Source organism: Rattus rattus, chromosome 1, assembly GCF_011064425.1.
Source record: "Rattus rattus isolate New Zealand chromosome 1, Rrattus_CSIRO_v1, whole genome shotgun sequence".
NCBI lineage: Eukaryota > Metazoa > Chordata > Mammalia > Rodentia > Muridae > Rattus > Rattus rattus.
In genome coordinates this window covers 123,997,772-124,014,373 of record NC_046154.1, presented here as the reverse complement: position 1 = coordinate 124,014,373, position 16,602 = coordinate 123,997,772, and the positions used below count along the sequence as shown (strand labels likewise).

The 16,602-nt window shown below is 42.2% G+C and overlaps 1 pseudogene; it reads left to right on the top strand.

Annotated features, from left to right (window-relative positions):
• Positions 1–407: 407 nt before the first annotated feature.
• LOC116901658 lies at positions 408–4,637 on the top strand (annotated as a pseudogene).
• Positions 4,638–16,602: the final 11,965 nt, after the last annotated feature.

Here is a 16,602-nt window from a genome sequence, read left to right as displayed (position 1 = left end):
CTTGAGTGACGCAAAGCAGTGGATCCTCCAAGACTTCAGAGGATGTCATCTTGACCACAGCCTTACAGAGATATGAAACCAAAACCATTCAGTTAAGTCTTTCACATGCCTGAGCCACAGAACAATGAGTTTAATGGAATGGCTTTGTTAGAGTTCAAAGTCACTACATCTTGGGACATAATTTGATATCCAGTTATAGAAAACAAGCTAATCCAGGTTCTCAATCTGGGACAATTTTGCATGGCAGAGGAATTAAGTGATGTCTTAAAGTTGCCCCCCCCTTTGTGTGTGTGTGTGTGTGTGTGTGTGTGTGTGTGTGTGTGTTTGTATGTGTGATGGTCCTTTTATAGGAAAATGGTTTTGACTACCATCTAGAGGGTGGTGTTAAACATCCTTTAATGCACAAGATGGCTTCCATGCTCCCACAAGAAACAACCAAAATTGCCCAGCACTGTGCTGAGGTAACTGTACTAATCTGTCTACTTTTCCCTGTACCTTAAACGTTTTCTCTTCCCTGTGCGCTGTGGAGGAAGGACAGCCTTGCTTCATTCCATTCCATTACTCCCTTGAGTGTTCACTGCTAGCCTTTCCTGGTTTTCTCGTGCTCGATGGCTAGTAAAAGCCTGAACTCTAATTGGCAGTGCCACATAAAACAACCTGCTGCTTCCTTCGGGTCACCTTACAAGGCAGAGAAATTAAGATGATGGTGGACTACTTTTATTGTTAGAGAAGACACAAGGGTATCAAGAATGGTAGACCTGAGAGTTGTTAAGAGCCAGGCTTAGTGGTGCATACCTTTAATGCCAGCACTTGGGAGACAGGCGCAGGTGACTTTAAGGATGACCTGGTCAAGATAATGAGTTCTAGGACAGCCAGTGCTACATCATGAGACAATGAGACCCTGATTTGAATAAATAAATAAATACATAAATGCATAAATAAGAATTAGGAATAAACTGAGGCAACTGTATCTTACAAAACTATCTTATTCCTATTCACTGTATCAGGGTTCTTCAGAGAATCAGAATTAGTGTATCTATGAACATGCATGTGCATGCACACACACACACACACACACACACATACACACAATTGGCTCATACAATAACAGCAGCAGGAGAAAAAACACCTTATTCAATGAAAAAGAATCAGACAGCAGTTTACACATCTGTCATTTTCTGTCCTGTTTGGCCTCTAGCCAAGGATGGGATTCCCTCACATTCAAACTAAGTCCCTGCTATGCTTGAGACGCCCTCATATATACACTCAAAGGGAGTGATCGTCCTAAATTCCTCCTCCTCTCCTTCTTTCTTACTCTTTCTCATATCTTTCTTTTTCTTCCTCAGTTTTTTTGGGTTTCACGGAAATAGAATTTTATGTAACCTAGATTAACCTTGAACTCAGTAGGTAGCTGAGGCTGGCCTTAAAGCTCTCATCCTCCTGTTTCTATCTCCCAAATGCTAGGATTATAGGCAAGACTGAGCTGTATCTTGGTGGCTGAGATACGGTTAGCTCTCTGCTATGGTCAAAGTACAAATTGGTTATATAAGTGTGAGAACAAAGAGAGCTTAGTTTAATTAACCATCAGCAAGGCACCTGCACAGTGGATCAAGGGAATGCCAGCCACAGCTAGCAGCCAGCAATAGTCTCAAGGTCACCTGCTATGTTAGTCAGTGTTCTCTAGAGTGGCAGAACTAATGGAATGAATCCCTTCATTGATATATAGATATATAGATATATAGATAAATATAGATATAGATAGATAGAGATATATAGAAATAGATATGAGATAGATAGATAGATAGATAGATAGATAGATAGATAGATAGATAGATTACATAGAATAGCATTTATTAGACTCACTTACAGGCTATGGTCCAACTAATCCAGCAATGGTCAGCTATGAATGGAAAATTCAAGACTCCAGAAGTCTCTCAGTTTGCAAGTCTGAATGTCTTAGTTGGTCTTTAGTAGAAGCTGGAATCCTGAAGAAGTAGTCTCTAATGCCAGTGATGGAATGTACTTTCTAGCAAGGTGAGAGCAAGGAGGCAAAGACAAAAGTGTCCTTCTTCCGTGTCCTTCTAGAGGCTGCCAGCAGAATGTAAGGCCCAGTTTAAAAGTATGTCTTCCCCTTGTGAACATTGGGATCAAAGGTGTGTGTCTTCCTACCTCAAATGTCTAGATTAGAAGGAGATTCACCCACTTTAGACCAAGCCCCCCCAAAAAAAAGTTTACACAGACGTGACCTCCATTTCTGGATGGTAGTTTCTTCTAGATAGAGTCAAGATAGCAATTGAGAATAGGCATCATAGCTGCTTATAAAGCGAAAGTCAGAGACAGACCTAGGGAAGTTTTGCTGCTCCTAACTGAGTGGATAGAGTATGAGCGAGTTATCTTTCTGGTTGGGCCAAGAGGGTATGCACAGAATGTGTGGGTCCTCCTTTGGCTCAGCCCATTGTAATACAAAGAACCAACAATTTCATAGTTAACTCAGCCTTTGTCCAGTTTCTGTTAGAACCATATAAAAATGTAAGACAAAGCAAATGAACAAACAAACACACTCTTGATTTTTTTTCCTCTCTTAGGCACCCCTCCTACTCTTAGGAGTTTAGTTTGCCTCCATTTCTCACTTTTCTGTAATTCTCATGAAAAAAAGCTTCCTTCTGCCTTACTTATGCCTAGAGTGTTGATGACTGTAAGCTCTGCTGGAGCCATGGTCTAAGTCAATCTTTGGTTTCTGTGTCTGACGTCCCAGATCCCTGGAGTAAGCACAACTGGACCCAACAAGGTCCTGCCTCACCCCAACTCCCCGAATGACTTCTAATGCTTTGTGAATTTCCATACACTGTGAGGAGGCAAAGGCTGAGTTTATCCTACTCACTCCTGCATCTTACAAGGCAGGACAATGCCTGGCATTCTGTGTGGATCCCATGCATACTTGTTAAACAGATTACTCAGCCCCCCAGACTTTTCCAAAACCATTATCATCTAATTTACTCTTTTGATTTACTTATAAGAACTCATTTTCTTGAAAGAGTTGCCTTGCCCAGATTGTCTTCCGTGAATGATTGCTTAATATATGTTTTAAAATTCTCCCTACTAGGAGATGCTACTCTTCCAAAAATATCTTTATTAATGATAATATGTGTATTTGGAAAAGTAGATGGGTGGGTGCACATTCATATGGGCCGATGTACTTATGCATGGGGGTCAGAGATTGACATTTCTCTATTGCTCTACCTTGCTTTTTTTTTTTTTTGGTTCTTTTTTTCGGAGCTGGGGACCGAACCCAGGGCCTTGTGCTTCCTAGGCAAGGGCTCTACCACTGAGCTAAATCCCCAACTACCTTGCGTTTTTGAGATTGTGTCTTTCACTGCTGAGAGCTCACCAATTGACTAGAGTGCTGTCCAGCACTCCCAAAAGGCCCTCCTGTTTCCACCTTCCCCGCGCTAAGAATACTGACACATATCACTGCACCTGGCTTTTTTGAATGGGTGCCCAGATTCTAGACTGAAGTCCTCTTGCTTATATGACAAGCATTTTGTGGTCAGAGCCATCACTCAAGACTCACTTTTATTAGACTACATTTATAATTAATGTGTAGCAAATAGTATACTATCAATACTGATAGGTTGAATAAAAGAAAAAAAGTGGGAGTTGCTTTTCATGTTTTATTATTTTGATACAGTTGCACAAAAGCACCTATTATTCCTTATAGACATAAGGAATCTTAACGATACATCTGTTAATTGAGAGACGTAATCATAATAATGATTGCAGAATAATGGAAGTGATCACATTGTGGGTGTCTTAAAACTCACGTGCACCATGGACCTTGTGCCATGATCTATAGATTTTTGCCTTAGTTTCTACATAAAGTGAGACTGTTAGCCAGCAGACTTGGTTATTTGATTTTTGACCAATGAATATTAACTTAAAAATCCATTAAGTTTTGTAATAGATGTGGAAAATCCAAGGAAGAATTAAATGCGATTCTTGACTACATCGACTTTCTTCTTCAATTATATATACCCAAAGAGAAGGACGATCATCTATGAGTATCAAACTAGACTCTTTCAGACAAGACTTTCTAGATATAATTACTAATGTAGCTCTTTAAGAGTGACTATAGGCGCCGCATCGCCCCTCGCCCCGCTTCCGGTCCCATCAGGCCCATCGTGAGGTGCCCTACAGTTAGATACCACACCAAGGTCCGGGCTGGCAGGGGCTTCAGCCTGGAGGAATTCAGGGTGGCTGGTATCCACAAGAAAATGGCACGCACCATTGTCATCTCTGTGGACCCAAGGAGGCGAAACAAATCCACTGAGTCACTGCAGGCCAACGTGCAGCCCCTGAAGGAGCACCACTCCAAGCTCATACTTTTCCCCAGGAAGCCTTCTGCTCCGAAGAAGGGAGACAGTTCTGCTGAAGAACTTAAATTGGCCACGCAGCTAACAGGACCTGTGATGCCCATCTAGAATGTGTACAAAAAGGAAAAGGCCAGAGCCAACACGGAAGAGGAAAAGAACTTTAAGGCTTTCGCCAGCCTTTGCGTGGCTCGAGCCAATGCCCGGCTCTTTGGCATCTGAACAAAGAGGGCGAAAGAAGCCGCAGAGCAAGACGTTGAGAAGAAGTAGTAATGCACAGCTGGAAAGTTGTAATAAATTTTCCATAAAGAAAAAAAAAAAAGAGACTATAATCTTGTAGAGTAAGGCAGCTTACAAAAAAAGAAGGGGAGAAGCAGTGTGTGTATATGTAAGACAGACTGCCACCACTCTCGGTTCTTATAAACTATGTTTGAAGTATATCCATGTTTCCTCTTGCTTCCCACTTTGCTAGACTAATCCAGGTTTACAAATACTTTTCAAAATGTTTGTCTTTTGTATATCTGCAATCAAGTTTCCCTTAGGAAAAGGAACCCATCTTGAGCTTCATTCTGCTCCTGTGACGACAATTCACATTCTTTACGCCAAGGAACTTGCATTTTAGGCAACTGCCTATCAAGTTCACCAAGATGAAGCTTTGCCACCCACTCCACAAAAAGAGTTGCCTCCTTGGTAGCTGTAGGTGAACCCACTGAATATCATGGCTTTACCAAGCCTTTGTAATTTCATCGTACGTCAATCATCGCCTCGCTTCTAACCCTGCCCACTGTCTAAGAAAAGCATCCCTCTTAACCTACCTATGGCTACCATTTACACCACAGGGTCATGAGCTCACCATCCCCAGAGCCTTGGCATGTGGAAAGCGGGGGAATAAAGTCAGACATCATAGAGTCGATCGCATTATCTTTCATAAGAATTTGAACGTAGGGGGTTGGGGATTTAGCTCAGCGGAAGAGCGCTTGCCTAGCGAGCGCAAGGCCCTGGGTTCGGTCCCCAGCTCTGAAAAAAAAGAAAAAAAAAAGAATTTGAACGTAGAGATCTGGAGCTTTATTCACTGATGGCTTGGGGTATGGAAGTGGCAATATCTGGCCAGGCTTGAGTCAAATGGCGCTGCTGCAACTCTGAATTCTCAGGTTACCTGGACACCATCCAGGAACAGAAACCAAGGACCTTGTAAAGAAGCCCAGCTCCATAAAGAAATTAACCAGAGAAGATCAGAGAAGGAAAATGGTATTATCTGAAGAGAAACAGAGAGAGTCATTTTTCTGGAGATTTTTCAATATTTATGAGGTGCTACAGTACTATTTGTAATTGGATAAAGTAAGACTCTCATTTATCCTTTAAGTAAATTCTCTTTTCACCTTACCTATTGGAGTACCCGTTGGAGATTCTCAAGCACCTGATTTTGGAACATACATTGACATTAAGCGTCCTCATATAGTATTCCTCCAAAAGTTTCATGCGATAAAGTGGTAATATAGACATAAGGAATCTTAATGATACATCTGTTAACTGAGAGACGTAGTACTGGGGATAATGCAAGAGATCACATTGTAGATGTCTTGAAACTCACGCGCACCATTGACCTCGTGCCCTGATCCACCCTCAGTGGTTTAGTCACTACCCTCAGTGTTCGGGGAATATCATGGAAGAGTAGGCAGACAGAATGTAAGTACAGGGGAGTGGAGGGGAATGCTGGGAGATGCCGAGTTCTGGGTATAGCACAGCTCTGCACTCATGGACTCACAGCAACTGTGATTACCAGCATAAAGTTGCATAAGAGCAAGCAGCCCATATCCCAGCACAGAGGCTAAGAAGACGTTCCAGAGGCTCCATCCCTTTTAGGAGCTTAGGGGGCAGACTCGCTTTTATTTGGGGGCGTGGCCACTGGTTGGTTGCCAATACCCCAGTGGCTGGCCCCACACTCGTGCATATACAGGCAGTACTAATTATACCCTGTCCGTTAGATTTTTAATGTTTCAAAGACGACAGGAAATGTAAAGTTGGGAGGGGGAGTGTTTGGGAGGTTCCAGGGGGTTAGAGAGGACAGTTAAGGTCAACATTCATGGTGCACACATATAGAACTCTCAGAGAATTATAAACGTAGTATGTTTAAAATAAAATGTTAGCATTTTATTATCTTCTGGACATCTAGCTGCACCATGACACAAGTTTTAAAAAAAAATTAAAAATTTAAATCTGTGGGGAGAAAAAGGTTCTGTTTCCAGTTAGAAGATCCGATCTCTGAGTGGAGATTGGATTATCACGGCTTCTTGGGAGGATGTGACTTGTCTCCTGACACTTCCTGTCTTTTGCTGGCTTCCTGGTCTACTCTGAGGGGACCAGTTTGCCCATGATGTACTTGCCTTACCACGGCCCCAGAAACAATAGAACTAGCAAACATGGATCGAAACCTCTGATATCGTGAGGAAAATAAACCTTGTCTCTATGAAGTTCCTTTTCTCGGGTTTGTTGTCATAGTGATGAAAATTGCTTGATGCAGTCATTCAAATTCTTGACTAGCATGACCTCAAAACTGGCCTCATAGGTTTTGGTCAGGTATGTATCCACACAGCAGCCTGTGTTTCCCCTACCTTTTACCACAAGTATACCTACCTCCTAGATACCTGACACATTAGAGCCAACTGATGAAGTTATTTTGGCAAATAAGCAGGCCTATAATTTATCTATTTCTCTTAAGATCTTTTACAACCAATGCTTAAAGTATAATCTCTTACCTTCAGTTGGCAAACCTTTCTAATCCAATACAGATTTACAGGACACCACGGGGCTAGGGCACACTCAGTAGTTGAGCATGTGTGAAACCACGGATTTGATTCTCAACACTGGAGAGGGAAGATACATGAAACAAAAACACAAGAGCATTTTGCCAGCATTTGTCAGAATAAACATGCTGACAAAAATTCCTGGCACTGACATAGGGAAGGAAAAACCAAGTTCTGCTACAATCACGTTTTTGTGAAACGTGGTGCCAGCATGTGCCAGTCAAGTCTCAACAATTAGAGAGGGTTGAGATCCTGGGTCAAATCAAGCAGATTTGACTTGTTTCAGAAAGCAAGCAGAATATTCCAGATCTGGTAGTGCAGAGGAGGTAAGACTCAAGGTTAAATGGAATCTGATATCAATGGCATTAAAGCAATCAGAAAAAATAAACAAGCAGGCCGTAAATCAGGACATGTTTGGAGCGAGCAGTTATTTCAGTCAAGGAGTGTCTGCTGAGAGAGGCTCAAGCTACTGGAACAGCACCAAACTACTAGACAACATCAGTGTTCATGGATCATAACAAACCTCTTGTGGCCAGAAAAAGCTCCAGGATCAGTCAGAGAACTTCAGAGATGTTGCCCCATAGGAAAACTGCACAGTTTCAGGCTTTGACTGGTTCACAATTCCCTTAATGGCTCTAGGGGGTTCACTGGAGCCATATTCGCAGCTTGGAGAGGGACTTTATTATGGAATAACAAAGTCAGTCTGTATCCCACTGTTCTAGCTTAATGTCCTCACAGCACTTATCATCATCTGAAAAAACGTATTTATTTGCTTCTTATCTGCTCCTCCACCAGGGAAACCCACGTTTCTTTAGAACAGAGACTGATCTGCTTCTCCCTCCTGCCCCATTGCTGTGTTCTTAATACCTTGAACAATGCCTAACTCTTGTTCCCTTCTCAGTAAACACCAACCGAATAAACAAAGACTGTGAATTGGGCCAAGGGCATACACTGCAGTCCCAGTGTGATGATTCCGATAGTCCTTGGTTAGAGTGACTGCTTATTAAACACTTCTATAAAACAAATGGCATTGATCTTTACCTCATTGTGTTCTCAAGTCCGATAATGCAAGCTTTCTAAGAAGGATAACTTATGTAACTGTCCTCACTGTTTGCTTTTGCTTTGCAAGCCCTTAGCCATAAATGTTTACCTCCTCCCATCTGCTTCTGAGATGTTTCTTCAAGGCTCCTTAGTGCCAACTTTTATCTAATTCTTCTCAATAAATAAACTCCTCAGTCCTCACTGCTAGTAAAGCACACTTCTCAGGGAAGAGTACATGGGTGCTATTTTAGAAAACATGCAATTGCTCATGTACTTTGCCCTTTGAGTAACAGTCACCTGGTCCAATATGTATACAGGGCTTGTTTACTAATTAACAAGTTACCTTCCACTGAGTCACTCACCTTTCTGTAACTTTAATTTTTTTTTTCAAAACCTACTTTTAATGAAGGTTCTTAAATGCTTTAACCTCCCTTTTAGCCCACTACCCACCAGAGGTAGTGGAAAAGAAAGGATATGATGGGTCTGTTTAGAAAGGTCCTTTGGAGCGGCTCCCATCTGTGTTTTCTGGAAATCGGTAGTCCAGCTCACAGGTTAGCAGTGGCAGCTTGACCGCTCGAAAACACTTCAAAGGTACATCAGCCATCCGGTTCGGTAGAGAAGGGTTAGCAGACACATATCAGCTGTGGTAGCACTACCTAGCAAAGATAGCCAGCTCTCGGCCTTAGCCACAGTCAGCAGGAGCGACCAGGAAGAAAGCCAGTTCTCTGTGCCACTCTCGGCAAAGGGAAGATCAGTGAAGATTCGAGACCCACAAGCGTTGCACGGCTAGCTCTATAAGCGAGTCTAGCTCAGCCTCCATCATTTATCTGGCAAGTTCTATTTATAGCCTCTAAACATCACGTGTCCTCCACGTATCTTGCCTCAGCGCACATCTCTGTCTCAGCTGACATGTGCCAATTAGTCTGAGTCCGAGGAAGCAGCAAGAAACCGCAGCACTCCACCGGAGGCTTTTTGGTACTCTTTATGGAGTCCTGACAAACGGAGCTCAACTATGCAACGTAAGGCAGACCAATACATGCATGTCATGTTGTTAGGGAAGAATCCTCCATCATGCGTCCTTTCAAGTGATTGCCTTAGCAGAACATCGTCTCTCGTGTGTCTGCTTCAGACAAACGTTCCTTCTAGAGTCTGCCTTAGCCTTTCATACCTGTGTCCACTTCAGGAAAACTCTCCTTCACGTGTTATCCCCAGCAAAATCCCACACAACCGACTCTCCAAAGAACCCTTAAGTTTCCACCTCACTTTTCCTCTCTCTATTTCCTTTCCATTCTTAGAAAATACTATGAGTAAGCAGAAATTTGGCCCAGCTCTTTGCAACATGTGTTATGATTTTACTTATTAGCTCAAATATCACTATGTGTGAAATACATTTCTTTAATGGTATAATCAAAGCAAAGAAAGCATTCTGGTAGCAAAGATAAGATCTGCCAGTGGAGTATAGTGATTGAGCACTTCCCTAGTATGTACGAGGCCCTGAGTGTTTGATTCCTGGTGCTCTACACTCACATACACCCTGAACAACACACACACACACACACACACACACACACACACACACACACACGTTTTGAAGATATTGGAATATATACACTTTATAAGGAAACTTGATTATCTGCAGTCTATCTCTCTCTCTCTCTCTCTCTCTCTTGAGAGCAAAACACTAGAACAAATTTTATGAAATTGAAGAACAAAATAATGAGCTTTAAACAATGGTAACTACATCTGCATTAATGGGTAAGTCCACCATTTATCGAACATCTATTATCTGCAATCTTCAGAGATGGATGATCAACACAATACAAGGAAGCATAGCTAAGACTCAGACTTGTCGGATCTGTTGGGTAACATAGGATGTAAGCAAACCGGTTAGAGGATGGGAATGGAAGGCCAGACTTGTCTAGAATAGTCACTAAAGATTTCAGAGAGGGGGTAGGATTGAAAAGGGCTGGCGGATTAGATGAAAGAACTTGTCTTAAGAACTTCCTTCTAAATCCTGAGAGGTTCACAAAAAAATATAGAGCTGACTTGCCTGGGATGATGACAAAAACTTGGAAAGATCGGAGTTTCAGCTGGAAGAAAATTTTAAAAATTTAAGATCTTTAAGAAATTCATCATTTTCATTTGAAAAGCACCTCTTTCCCATCTTTTCCATGACATTTGGTTATTATTGTTGTATAAAAACGGCACCAACCCAGAAGCTTGAAATTCTGTGTAAGGCTAGGGAGACGGTCGGTAGGAAAGGTGCTTATTGTGCAATCATGAGGATCTGAGCTCAGGTCCATTTCACCCAAGGTGAAGCTCCCATGGCTGTGTAACACCGGTAACCCTAGAACCAACATGTAAAACAGGCAGATCTTAGCGGCTCACTGCCCAGCCAGTTTAGCTGAAATAGTGATCTCCAAGTTCAGTGAGAAACCCTATACCCAAAAATAAAGAATGGAGAGTGGGTCGAGGAAGACAGCTCCACACACAGCCTCTGGCTTCCATGCAAACCCTTCTATAGCCCACATGCATGAACGCAACCATACACCATGCACACAAAACACCCCCACCAATGTATTATAGATTATTGCTTCTGTAATTTAGCAATAGGAAAAGGGCTCACGTTAGTGAATGGCTTGTCCCTGCTTCATTCTATCTGAAGCTTCAGCTAAAAAGACATGAAAGTCAAGGCTGATTTAACACCTCAGTTCTGGAACTGCTTGTACAAAGGTTCATTCCTGTGTCTGGTAGTTGATTTTTTTTTTTTTTACTGGACCTTAGCAAGATAGGTTTCCACATGTGGCCTGAGCTTTGAGCTTTCCCCCTCCTCCCCCCCACCTCCTCCTCCTCCTCCTCCTTCTCTTCCTCCTCCTCCTCCTTCTCTTCCTCCTCCTCCTCCTTCTCTTCCTCCTCCTTCTCTTCCTCCTCCTCCTCCTTCTCTTCTTCCTCCTCCTCCTTCTCTTCTCTTCCTTCCTCTTCTCTTCCTCCTCCTCCTCCTCCTTCTCTTCCTCCTCCTCCTCCTCCTCCTCCTCCTCCTTCTCTTCCTCATTCTCTTCCTCCTCATCCTCCTCCTTCTCTTCCTCATCCTCCTCCTCCTCTTCCCTCCTCCTCCTCCTCCTCCTCCTCCTCCTTCCTTCCTCCTCCTCCTCATTCTCTTCCTCCTCCTCCTCCTTCCTTCTCTCCTCCTCCTCCTTCTCTTCCTCATTCTCCTCCTCCTCCTCCTCCTCCTCCTCTTCCTCCTCCTCCTCCTCTTCCTCCTCCTCCTCCTCCTCCTTCTCTTCCTCCTCCTCCTTTCTTTCCTCCTTCTTTTGGTTTTCCAAGACAGGGTTTCTTTGTCCTTTGTCCAGACTGTACTGGACTTCCATTGTAGACCAGGTTGGCCTTGAACTCACAGAGCTATGCCTGCCTCTGCTGCCTAAGCACTGGGATTAAAGGTCTGTGCCACCACACCCATCATAAAATCTTAACAGAACCAACTAGAGCTGTCTTGAAGCTTTACTCTTCTCTGTGTGTTACACAACTGAAAAAATAAAGCTCTTACACAAAGCCTGTGTCATGTGAGTTGACTCAGAAAACTGATTCTGTCCGTCTTCTCTGAACTCTGTAGCTTGAAGCTGAATGCTACAGAATCTATAGGAACTGGCGAGTGCTGCCCACCAGGATTTCCTCCAGCATTTAAAGTCCCTAATATTTGTAACTGGTCATTACCACGGCATAACTCAGCCTCTCAATTTGCTTACTATGCCACTCATTTCATATTTATAGGCCTTGCCATTCTATTTCTAAATAATAAATCTTTGATACAAATCACTAAGTTGGTCAGAGGTGGTAGTGCATACCTATAATTCCAGCACTTAGAAAGAGGAGGCAGGAGGAACCCAAGCTCGCCCTCAGCTACATGGTGAGCCTGGGCCATATGTGACTATAGCTATATAAATAAATGCAAAATAAAGGCACGGGGTGAAACAGAGTAGCTGCATAGTAAGAATTATAGTAAAACAAGAACAGGGACTGGAGAGATGGCTCAAGGGTTAAGAAGACTTCTTTCAGAGAACCCAAATTCTCTGAAAGCACCTATATCATACATCTCACAGTCAACTATAGTCAGCCCAAGGGGACACAATGCTTACTTCTGGTTTCTGTAGACACCTGCGTGCACACACACACACACACACACACACACACACACACACACACGTAATATAATAATAAAATTAAAATAAAAAAAAACTTGGACGTGTGAGATTTCATTCTACTGGAAGCTTGCACTAGCTTTCTACAGTTTTCTGGACATTGGTGGGCACACTGGACCCCTGGGCTGTAGACTGTATCAGTTACAGTATAAACTCAGCATTAACTTCATGTTTGCATCTGTTCCCCAAGCATCAAGGAAACTGGAGGATTATAAAAACATTCTGAATACGCCATAGGTTTATGTTCCTCCTGAGGCATCTTATCATTAAGGGGCTGAATTTTAATGCACTGCAAGGAAATTTTGTCCCAAAGGGAGGCAGTGTTCTTGTTACATTTCATGACAACGAAGCTGCCCTTTCCTCGAGCAGGAGGTACTGACATTTGGGAAGAGTCCAGAACGAAAGGCGATCAGTACCCCTACTCCCTGGTGCTAAATTTCAAAGGAATGAAAATTCCCCCTAAGAGGATATTATTATGGATAGACATGATATCCTTAGGTTCATCTCTGTTAGTCAGCAGCTCCATTATGAGGGTTCTGAGACAGGCCTGCCTGGAATAATGGGCAAAGAGGGAACATTAACCCTGGCCCTTACCTGTTGTTCTCCGTCATTCCTGTCCTCCATGATGTGAATAATTGTCCTCTACCACAAGTTATTGCTGCCACCCTGCCATGTTCTATCCTGGGACTCACATCGAGTAGTTGCAGACTGAACTTTCTCAAGCCACGAGCTGAAAGAAAGCCTCCTTCAAATGTTCTTGTAAAGTATTTTGGTCACAGTGACAACAAAAAGTAACCAATACTGAGAAAACCTCTGCGGAATTCTGAACTTTAACACGACTGCTTCCAGGGCACCCATATTAGTGTCTTCCTGGTCTTTTTTGTAAGAGGAAATATGATAGACTTTTTTCCCTCCATCATCTTTTCTGTCTTCTGGACCTTTGCTAAATCATAAAATTTCATCATTTTATAGAACTTGATCAGATAGGACCCAGGTTAATAGTGCTCGGGTTTGTCCAGCATGTTACTGTTGTAGCTCTCAGTGACACGATAAACGAACTTGAGAGCCCAGGCTGTGTAATAATCAATCAGTCCCCTTTGAGCAAACCCCCAGACTTCTACTCCCTAAGATTTACCATTGGCCAAGTTTAGGAAAGATACTGCCGTGTAGCAAGAGAATCTTCATGCAAACTTGAGGCGACTTTCTTTACTTGTGGGATTTCCCTTCTTGCTCTGCAGCCATGCTCTTCCAAACCAGAAGCAGGTAGAGAATTCAGCTAGATCCCCACAGCTACTGCTTACTTTAAGTTTCCAAGTGGAGGGTGAACAGCTAGGATAGGTACAGCCTGAAAACTGGTAGAAGGGGTGTTTGGGCGCCAGAGGAGGGCACTGGAGTGTGTCATCCATTCAGAATGCCAGGAGACCATGGAAACACTCCACCTTCTCCGAACTGTCTTCCTCATCTCGTATTACTAGCAAAAAGAAAAGACTACACCCAGGTGGAATTTGAAAGTTTTCACTGAGACCAAGTTTGCCTTTTAAAATCAGAAGTGCCTGGATCACTTAGGCAAACTTCTGTTTGTCACTTAAGTAGTAGACACCAGTACTCCTGAAATAATTTGTGTTCAGGCCTAGAGGAATGAAAACAGGCTTTTTGGAATATCTGAGAGTCACCTGACTCTTATTTCCAGAGCTGCTATCCAAACGATCATGTCGGCATACTATGTGATGTAATACATCGAAAACATTTATGATTATCCAAGGCGTAATACACATTCTCTTGCCAGGCCCTAGGGATGCCTGAGAAGTGTCTGGAATTTTCTCAGGTACACTTTCTTTCCTAGTGTGTTCTCTGTGGCTTCAGCCTCTCACTTCCCGATTTAGTAACCAATTCTCCTCACAGTGTTAATTGTCGCATTGCTTCCCTCAAGAGTGTTTCCCAGTCCCAGAAGGCAAGCAAACACAAAAGCTCTTTAGGGGGAAGAGAGAAATCTAATTATGGGGTGCAAAATCGGAGACTGACTGTAGAGATATTTTGGGGTAGTAGAGAGGGTTTGCTTCTCTCAAATTATATATCAGAAATATCTGCCCCCCCCTTTTTTTCTTTTTGCCTAAGTTGCATGCTTTAGCACAGACTCCCGAGAGGGCTAAATCCAGGAGAGAACAATGATGAAGATTTCCTTGTCTCCTGGCAGACTTTAAGGAGAATTGCTTGGCCAGGTTTTCAAATTCCCTCCATACTCCATCCCTCCACAAGCCCGAAAGTACACTATTTGGTTTCTATCTTTTTCTAATTGTAAATAATAATCAGCTCCAAGACATTACTTGTGCCTTTTATTGGTGTTTTCCCACCTTGAGGTTTGTCAAATGGAGCACTGATGACTGTGTTGGAAGTTGACACAACTCGCTCTCTACTTTGCTCAGCAGCTGGTTCAGTTTTTACACTATTGTCCTAAAAGTAGGTCGCTGATCAATCGATCGAATTCCTGCATAATAAGAATGGGCTATATCCTTTAAGGAAAAAAGCCTACAAGCCATCCTTGACAATTACGAGTGCTCAGGGACAGTCAAATTGGCTAAACACTTAAGTTTAGCAGGTTTAAGTTTATTAACTTACCTTTCATTTCCTTGTTTCAGAAAGTTGTGTCAAACTTTACCTGCATTTTATAGGTACGACTTAAAAACGCTTCTATGCTATTGGCCAAGCAGCCTCGATTTGTGTTAGGCTTTGATCCTAATAATCCTAAATAATCCTAATAAACCCAGATATATTTCAATCAATGTTTTTCATTTTGCTCGAAGGGATTGTGTTAAAATTAACTTGAATGTTTCTTCGATTTCTTTTAGGTACATAAAGGAAAACACTTAACGTTTGAATTTTCCCACTGGGAAAAGCTCTGTATTAACACAGTTAGGCACACGTTTTCTTACACACTACCATGAAGGAGGAGTGAAAACACAGCTGCACAAGATGATATTATTGTGACTTTCCTTCATAGTATCAGAGGTCTTCAGATACAGGGACACTGTGTTGGCAAATTTTGTGTTCCTTATCGTATCCCTCTGAAGAAGACACACTCGTTCCTATTCCCCTAACAAATACAACAATAGATTCCAAGAAAGCCACATAATCTCATTTTTGTGTCATCGGAACCAGGGAATGAGCAGGCCTATCATGCAAGCCTATTATATCGCCACATAGAGGTGAGCAGGAGGATTTGTAAGCAGAAGGCCATTCTGGGCTACAAAAGAAGATCCTGCATCAGGGGCCATGGGTGGGGGAGAAGAAGATCCTGTGTCAATAAAATAAAATAACTATTTATTTTATTTAAATGTTTTCTTCTCAGAGGTGTCAGAAAAATGAGTTTTCAAATTCTACATAATGATGAATCGTTGGCAAAATTATCAATATGAAATTTCTCTATATCTTTTAGGGATCTATCTAAATATATGTCTACATTTACGATGGATACATAGTGCACGGCATATGGTAACAGGTGTTGTTTATAACTACATGTAATTTACGCTAGAAAACGGGTTCCTTTGTGAAAAAGAAAATCAAGTTTCTTTGGCCACCAGAACTTCTTAATGGTGTGCAGATCAGTGGATACGGCTTTCTGGTCCTGTTTGGTTCCATGCCCACAGGAGAGCTCTGCTTGCCCAGAGCGGGCATCTTTTATAGTGCACAGCTCCTTCTCACCCATATCCTGACAAGCTATTTGTGGCTTCTCCCACGTCTCCATTATTTCTGTTTAATTTTCTTTCGCTATTAGCTGTGCAGCATACTCTTTATAAAATTTATTGAAAATATTCTTTTATCTCTCCTGAAATGTATCTGGAGCCCTACTTTCTAGTTAAGAGGATAACCCCATTTACTCTTCACAAGAGTGAGTTCCAAGACAACTAGGGCTAATCAAAGAAACCCTGTCTTGAAAAAAAAATAAGCTAAGGCAAATTTTTATTAACATGGGTTATAATTACAGAACCAGATGTATTTGCAGTAAGAGATTAAAAACATTCATGAGTTAAGTTTAAAATAACAGCAATATGCTTATTAATAGCATGCTTATAAAAAAAAGCTATCGTTTTCCCAAACAAAAGTCATTTCACATTTTTGCGAATGTATCTAATATTTATCTTGGCAGTAGAAAGCTGAACTGTCAAATCTACTTCTGTATTCATCTCTTTGTAATTT